Genomic DNA, 8870 nt, shown 5'->3' on the forward strand with positions numbered 1-8870 from the left:
TTACAGGCGTGAGCCACCGCGCCCGGCCAATTTTACATTTTCTTGTAACCACTTTAAAAAAGTGAAAAGAAACAGGTGAAACTAATTTTAATAAAGCATGTTATTTAACCCAATATATCAAAAATATACTCACCTGAACATATAATCAGTACTAAAAACTATTAATCAGAAATTTTATCTTTTTGATACTAGGTCTTTGAAATCCGATGTGTATTTTATACTTGCAGTACTTTTCATTTCAGACTAAGCACATTTTAACTGCTCAATACTGTATGTGGCTAGTGGCGACCATATTGAACAACACAGGATTTTTGCTATCTTCTGGCACCAACCACTTCCATTAATAGTACCTCCCTCTTATTAATCATCCACACTGTGGCTATTAGCTGTTAATATTGCTTTGCCCGTGTTTCCAGATCATCAAGCCATCCCTATTAGTAAGGGGTTCACTCCGTATTCATCTCATGATAACAGCTAACATTGAACGTGTTTGTGCCAGGCATGCTTCTGAGTGTTTTCGCTTTATATAAAGTCATAAAATCCTCACAACAGCCCTAAAAGCTAAGCTTTTTACTATTTCCTCATTTTACAATTGAGGAAAATAAAATTATTTAACTGACCAAAGCCACACAAGGATCAAGTGGAGGAGCCATGATTCCAACCTCTGTAGCTTAATCACCCTTACATCCCACCCCAACCCCCTGCCGTGCTCTAGAACCAAGGCTGCAGAGAATTGGCTAGGTAGCATTTCACTTGAGTCAGTGAATGGATACAGCTTGGACTCAGCTCTTCTTAGGCCCTCCAAATCTGTGAGAAATTTGGCCACCACTGCTTTCCTTTTCTGTGGTTGGTTGCCCATAGCAACTAGTACATAGCACATATATAGGGTTTGTGTATATCTGTGTGGGTTTGTGCCTACACAAACACACACACACACACACGAAAAAGATCAAACTACTGCGGAAAGTCTTCATAAAAACCATAGAATTGTAGAGCCGGAAGGGCTCTTAAAGACCATCTCATCAAAACAGTGCAGCGCAGCACATTCAAGAGATTCGCCCAAGGTTACACAAATGAACTAGAACCCAGATAATCCTAAATTAAGTAATTTAGTATCTACTAAATACTTTTTTTTTTTGAGATGGAGTTTCACTCTGTCATCGCCCAGGCTGGAGTGCAGTGGCGTGATCTTGGCTCACTGCTACCTCCACCTCCCTGGTTCAAGCGATTCTCCCGCCTCAGCCTCCTGAGTAGCTGGGATTACAGGTGCACGCCACCACACCCAGCTAATACTAAATAATTCTTATGCCTAGGCCTTCCTAGTTGAAGTGTGGGAGATGGAACAATGTAGCTTCTGTTCTCACTAATATATACTTTATCAAATGTTTCTCTTCCTTACCAGAATACCACCTTTAGGGTGTCAGCATTTGCAAAAACTGTTTATGTTTTTTAGAAATTTAAAACTGGAGAACTCGGAGTTAAAGTGAATTCCTCCTGCCTTACCTGGTTCATGCCTATGGTTAAGCATTTACATTGTTTCTCAAATGCTTCAAAAGGCCAAGGATATACTAAGTTATTTGAGGGTTAAGATACTATCATACAATTGAACTGTCCTGCCGCCCTAATTCTGAGCCCTTATGTGTGAGTAACAAAATTGAAATTGTATAATTATCAGTATGAAGAGGTTGGGCTTAGCTTAGCCCTTTCATTTAATAGATTTAGTTTTTTGAATGATATTAAAACGCCCTACTGGAAAAAGTATTGTTATCAGCTTGACCTTTAGGATTAGTGCTGGTCACCATTTCAGCCAAAAGGACAGCAGTAACATCTCACAGAGATTCTTTCTTTCAGCAGCAAACTAGCCATCACTCTGTCCTTGGATCCTTCTATTTCAAAGTGAAGAGCTTGACTACAGTTGAAATGTTGAAATGTTTCCCACTTAAGCACAAAACACACTTGATTTCTTGAAAAAAAAAAAAACACGGCTTTTATATATTATGTTTCAAAGTGGAGATGGCTGTGAAACTTGAGCCCTGACATACAACCTCAACCTGACTTTCTAAAAGTGCCCAGAAAACTGGTCTTCTAATAAGCATGACAAGAGTCTGCTTTTTAATGATTTTTTTGCTAGCCTACATAATTTATTCTAAATCATTAAAAAATCAAAATAGTTTACATTAAATAAATCCCCAACTATGAAAGAAGATGGTCCCACAGATTGTTGGATAAAGGACTGAAAGGCAGCAGAGCTAGTCCCAGAGCAGAAAAGTGAGCCAGTAGTGACAGCTTAATTCTCAGGAGCCGTTAACAGAACTTTCAGAAGAAAGATTATGTATTCTTGAATTATTTATAAAAGTCATGAGAAAAACACTTTAGGGACCATGGGGGATCAGTTTTGTTCTTTCTTTTCACATTTGCTGAGCCTAAGTCAGTGAATAAAATGCTAAGTAAAAAAAACAAATGAATTAACATTTAGATGGTTGAGCAAGACTCTTGTTTTTTGTTTATTGCTCTTTGAATTTTTTTTTAGTAGCCCATTGTAAAACCCCTGGGGCACACCTTCAGAATATACGAATGTCAGTAATAACTAATACAACCCGCTATGGAAAATACTCTGTTTGCAAAACCACAGGTTAGTTCCTGGAAGTCAGCGCGGTCAGAGAAAGGATGTGGTATAGCAGAAAGTTTAAATAGCTCCTGCAACAAAGGGAAGAGAGATCTGTTGACTTCTGCCTCCTAGAGGGTTGAAATTGGAAAGAACGATACTTGAATAGTTCGTTCAGAAAGCATTGAAGGTGAAAAATTCATCACATTTTGAAAAGCTTCACTAATCACTTTTGGGAAATCAGGTGAGAAAGGAACTAATATATTAGGGTAATGATAAGATGAAAATAAGTGTTAACTTCAGATTCAGCAAATCAGCCTGGTTTGTTTTGGTTGCTGTATGGAGGACGTTGACATCATTTTTTAAATTAGCCCCCAAATCCCACTTCTCATTGTTGTGAATTGAAAGAGTTGTCGTAATTCACCTGGTTCTAAAATTCTGTGCAGTTGTAGAGCTCTGTAGCCAAATAAGTTCCATAAAATAAACTCATCTCAGGCGCAGGAAAAGCAGCTCTTTTGAAAATACCTTGTGATCAGGCTCTAGGTCATGACCTGGGTCTTGAGAAACTTGAGTTAGTAGATGTTAGTTTTTCTTAGCTCTTTGTTTACTCTGGACTTAGACATTTTGTATTATTAAAAACCTGTGGCTTATAAGGACATTCTATTTATCTTTCCAGGCTTTTTTGATGGAAATGCGTGGATTTTCTTGGAAACAGGGATTTTATTGTGGATTCCTGGTGCCCCCTTGGAGAGGCTTATTTTTCTGGACAATAGTTTTCCTTAGTGTCACTACTCTTTTCATCTCCAAATAGTCACAAGCTCCCAAGGTCGAGAAAAGTGCATCCTTTTGTTCTAATGAATCTGAAATTCCATTTTAAAAAGTCTGCAAAACAGACCCTTGATTAATAACTGAAGACATATCTCCACTGCATGAAGCATCCAGAGGGGTAGCCTTCAAGACACTTGGAGAAAAAGAAAATCCAACTTAGTCAAACTCAAATAATTTAACAGCATTATTACTACATTTATTATTGCCACTTAAAAGTTTAAGCATTATCTGTGCTTTAAAGTGTGTTGTACAACATAGGCGTGCATGCTTGCCTTTGTTAAAAGAATAGAACCCAGTACACTTCGCAAAAAGAAGTCAATTACCATTGCTTCTATGTGGAATTCTCTGGGTCTGAAAAGTCCTGTTGCTCTAGACTACATCTTGTTTTTGTTGTAACATGAACATTAAAATGCTTTGTGAGTTTATGCAGTATTTGTGTATGTCATTTTAATCAATAACTCAATCTTTCAGGGAAAAGTTAATAGCCACTTTTAGTTAAATGCTACACCTCTAGCCACTAGTCGAATATGGCTATTTTAAAGTTGAGTTAATGACAAATAACATGAAAAAACCAGTTTCTCAGTTTTATTAGCCGCATTTCAAATGCTCAATAGCCTCACGTAGCTAGTGGCTTCTATATTGGACAGTGAAGATACAGAATGTTTCTATCTTTGCAGAAAGTTCTATTGGACAACACTGCTTCAAAGGATACCTATTCTTGGAAATGAATCTTATTATCCGGCATAGAAAACGCTGATTGTTGCTATAGCTTGCTGTCCAAAGAATCCCAGCTTACTAAGATGATTGATGTCTCTTCCCCAGTCACAATGTGGAGGAATTAACTGAGGCTGTGGATTTGGTATAATTATTAAGAATTCTGAAAATTTCCTTCAAGAGTTGTTTGTTACTCTAAATTGTAATAGTAATAATAATAATAATACCTCTGTGCCTCAATGCCATTTAGCTTGATTAAGCAAGGAAGAAATGTGGTTTCCTCCATTTTTTCTTCCTAAGCAGGCTATGTAGAACGCTATAGAAACTGCATTTGGTGGATTGTTAAGCCAATGACAGAATTTAAGCCACAGACTTACTTTGATAGTACTCTTAATGGTATAACTTCTTCTCCCATTTTATGTCTCTCTTTATGTTTTTTCTTATGTTTCCTTTTTGTTTTCAAGAGAGAGCTATCTTTTAGATCTCCAGTATCCTTTTCCTCTTCAGTAGAGATTTCTATATCTTGAAATAAATAAAAAAGCACTCCGTTAAGACATGGGGCTGTGAAATGGGTGAAACAGAAGCTTAACTTAATCTAATTAAAATCTTGTAGTTTTACCTCTATTTTCCTTGGAAGCTTCTGAAGCTTCCTTAATGATGTCTTTCTGAATAATTTTCTTTACTTTTAATCGGGGAGCTAGGGATTCTGCATCTTCAGAGCTGCTTCTCTTCCTTTTCCCTGTTCTGACTTCAGGTAAGCTAGATGCTTCAACTCTGTCCCGTTTTTTCTTTTTCTTTGAGGACTGCTTTTGGGGTTCAGCAGACTCAATGTCAGAGCCCTCAGATGTGGGTCTGGATCTTTTCATTTTACTGACGCTGGTGTTGTTTGTGTCCATATTTTCTTCTTTGGCTTGGATATTGTCTTCCTTTTTCATTCGGCCTTTCTTCTTCTTTTTCTTTTTCTTCTCTTCTGTAAAAGTGCCATCATTAGTTCATCTTACTTCAACTACATCTATTTAAATATTGAAAAATACTCACCCACAACTCTTAAGGCTGCAATGGGCTTATTTTTCACTGTTTTAGGAAATATGCCAGGTTTTCTTGGTGCTTCTTCTGGTGGGTTGTTAAGAAACTGAAATGATCGCAAAAAGTTTTTATATATTTATATATTTTAATACTTGTTGTATTTTCTTTTTTTTTTTTTTTTAGGATCTGGACCTACCTCAATTGCTTTTGCTGCTTGTTCTTTTGTTTCAAATTCCACAAACGCAAATCCCTTTGGATCTCCAATAGACTTATAATGTGGTATACTTATATAAAAAACATTGCCACATTTCCCAAAGACTCTTTCAATCCAGCTGTGATTAACATTTTTGGGAAGTAACTCCTATTATAAATTAAATGCATTATTAGAGTTTTTCACAATCAGAATGTCAATAAATTTTTAACTTATAAAAAAAAGAAACTGCATTTGGTTGGCATTCATTAAATGCACATAAAATTATCACTGAAAATTGTTAAGAAAAGATATGGTAACATGTTGTAGCGACTGCTATTCAAACATCCATAAATAATACTATTTTAAAATGTTTATTCTTTAACATTTTTTGAGACAGGGTCTTGTTCTGTTGCTCAGGCTGGAGTACAGTGGCGTGATCTCGGCTCATTGCAACCTCGACCTCCCAGACTCAAGCGATCCTCCCATCTCGGCCTCCCAAGTAGCTGAGACTACAGGTGTGTGCCACCATGACCAGCTAATTTTTAAAATTTCTATAGAGAGGCCGGGCGCAGTGGCTCAAGCCTGTAATCCTAGCACTTTGGGAGGCCGAGGCGGGCGGATCACGAGGTCAGGAGATGGAGACCATCCTGGCTAACACAGTGAAACCCCGTCTCTACTAAAAATACAAAAAATTAGCTGGGCATGGTGGCACGCGCCTGTAGTCCCAGCTACTGGGGAGGCTGAGGCAGGAGAATGGCGTGAACCCTGGAGGCGGAGCTTGCAGTGAGCCAAGATGGTGCCACTGCACCCCAGCCTGGGGGACAGAGCAAGACTCCGTCTCAAAAAAAAAAATAAAATAAAATTTCTATAGAGACTAGGGTCTCGCTATGTTGCCCAGGCTGGTCTCAAATTCCTGACCTCAAGTCATCCTTCCACCTCAGCTTCCCAAAGCACTGGGATTATAGGTGTGAACCACCGTGCCCGGCCTCATGTGATACTATTTTTTTTTAATTACCTGTTGGGCCTTTTACTTTTTATAGTAACAATTATTTCCTCTTACTCATTCAAAATATTGTGTCTTATAAATAATTATGCTAATTAGGTTAGTTTTCTGTTTCCTGGCTTGTGATCCCTCCAATTTCTCAGGGGTCCTTTACCTACTGCATACCCAAATGGCTTTTTCAGGATTCCCTATGTTCTGCACTTTTTTTAAATCTCCAGCCTTTGTGTGTGCCCTTCCTGCCATCTGGAATGTTATCCCCATCTGATAAGCATTTCTGGGACTTAGCCATCTTTCAAGGCCCATTTGAAATACCACCTCCTTATCCCTGCAGCTGAAGTGACCTCTCCCCTCTCTAAACTGTAACTGCATTATGATTAAGTGTCTCACCTCCCTTACTAGACTGAAAGCTCACTGGTGCGAAGACTGGTGTGGTCTTAGTCTATCATTGGATCCCTCCACATGCTTGGCACAGAGCGAATGCTTAAGACATGGGTGTTGAAATGAGGAATTTCTACCAATTTTCTAAATATGTATACACACAAGATTTCTTTGAGCTGCATCTGCTGTGACAAACCAAAGGCGGTAGCATTGCACACACGCTTTGATATTAAGTTGTAACAAATATGTTACCCTTGCCAATTCATTTTGGCTCATATAGATAATTTGCAGTGTTACAACAGTTATAAACAAGTTGACCTACAACATTGACTCATGTGAGCTAATGTACAAAGAAACTGGGCTGCAGCAACACGAAATCTAGTTCTAGTCAAATCTAAATTGTGTTAGCACTTGACAAGATAACATTTTTCATGTATCAGATTGGCAGACTAAAAAGACCTTGATAAAACAATGTCGGTATGGGGAAACAGAAACTCTCATTTAATTTCAGGTGGGAATGTAGGTTGGTACAATTTCTGTGCAGGACAATTTGGTAATTTGTTAATACCTATCAAAATAAAAAATAGAATAAGCAATTTTACTTGGAGGTATTTATCCTACAATCACATTCATACCTATATACAAGAATGCCTATGGTCTCTCGAGAAAAGTACACAACACCATCTAGGAAGTGTTCTTACCAAAGCATGAAGCCTGAATCTGATAGAGTCCCCTGATCAAACCACTAGTTTGCAGGAAATACAGGGAAGAGAGGAGAACATGTTAAACAACACCACGCAGTGCAGTCAGCAAAACCCAGAATGTAGAAAACTGAAGGACAAACCACACAGATTTGTCAACAAATATATTGCAAGGAAAAAAAGAAGGGGATTTATAAACTGAAGAAGCATATCAGTCAAATGCAACGTGTGGACCTTGTTTGCATTCTGATTTTAATATACCAGCTCTAAACAATAGTTCATATGGCAAATCTGAACACAGGATGTTATTGATATCAATAAATTATTTTTAACTTTTTGAGTAATGGCAATGGTACGTTTTTTTAAAAAAGTGTTCTTATAATACATAATTAAATATCTGTGGAAGAAGTTTGCCTCAAAATAATCTATTAGGGTGAGTGGAGGGTTATAGATGAAACAACTTTGCCCATGAGTTAGGTGGTTATTGTTAAAGTTGTGCCATTTGCTTTACCACTGCATTATCTTTTGCATTTTCCCTCTTAAAGGGGAAAGGGGAGATGTCAATATTCCTTGTAATAGAATAGAAATCTAAAAACAGCCTATATGTCTATAATAAGAATTGGCTAAATCAATTAATGTAGACCCACACAATGGAATCTTATGATATTATTAAGATGAGGTGTGTGCTATGTGTGTGTATCTCCTGATATGGAACAGCTTCCAAGATAGAGCAAGCGAAAAATAATGTAAAATAGTATGAATAATATGCTTCCATTTATGTAAAAAGGGAGATAAATATACACATGTATACATGGATTTGTATAGGTTATTTCTAAAAATGTTTTAAAGAAATTGCTAAGAGTGGTTGCCCCTGGAGAAGGGGCTGGGTGTTATAAGAGAATGGGGTAAGAAAGAGACATTAATTACTTTTCCAATAAAAAAATACATTTCATTTAATTAACACTTTAAAATATAGCCCATACCCATAGTTAATAACTGAGGTTCTTGAGTTGACTCATGCTCATTGCCAAATAGATGCTAGAAAAATTTTTGCTGACTAGTAAAAGTTTGGAGGTCAAAACACATTTTGAAATTATCTGCAAATTGGCAAGCATTAATGCTCTCCTTTGTGTCAAAGGAAAGACATGCACTTCTCACTCACAAATGAGAGAAACATTTCCATTTGGAGATTCCCCAGAGGGACTTATGTTTATAACTAAACACATGTTTTCAAGGGATACTAAGCTGCAGAGGAAATTCGACCCTCTGGAGCAGTGGCAGAGATAATCTGAAACAGCAGATAATCCAAACCTCATAATATTTTGTTTTTAAACGCACAATATTATTTTTAGAAGCAGTCTATTTATGTTCTTAATTATGTTTTTCTGAGGATAATAGACATATTAAAGTGAATTTGTAGTC

General features: G+C 37.3%; 1 long non-coding RNA gene across 1 annotated transcript; it reads left to right on the top strand.

The window, feature by feature from the left end:
• The first annotated feature begins 4846 nt into the window (after positions 1-4846).
• LOC115833307 lies at positions 4847-5599 on the top strand. The gene is made up of 2 exons (XR_004028754.1): positions 4847-4901; positions 5357-5599. It is a non-coding gene; the product is annotated as an uncharacterized LOC115833307 (long non-coding RNA).
• The last annotated feature ends 3271 nt before the right edge of the window (positions 5600-8870 follow it).

This window comes from Nomascus leucogenys, chromosome X, assembly GCF_006542625.1.
Source record: "Nomascus leucogenys isolate Asia chromosome X, Asia_NLE_v1, whole genome shotgun sequence".
In the NCBI taxonomy this organism is placed as follows: Eukaryota; Metazoa; Chordata; class Mammalia; order Primates; family Hylobatidae; genus Nomascus; species Nomascus leucogenys.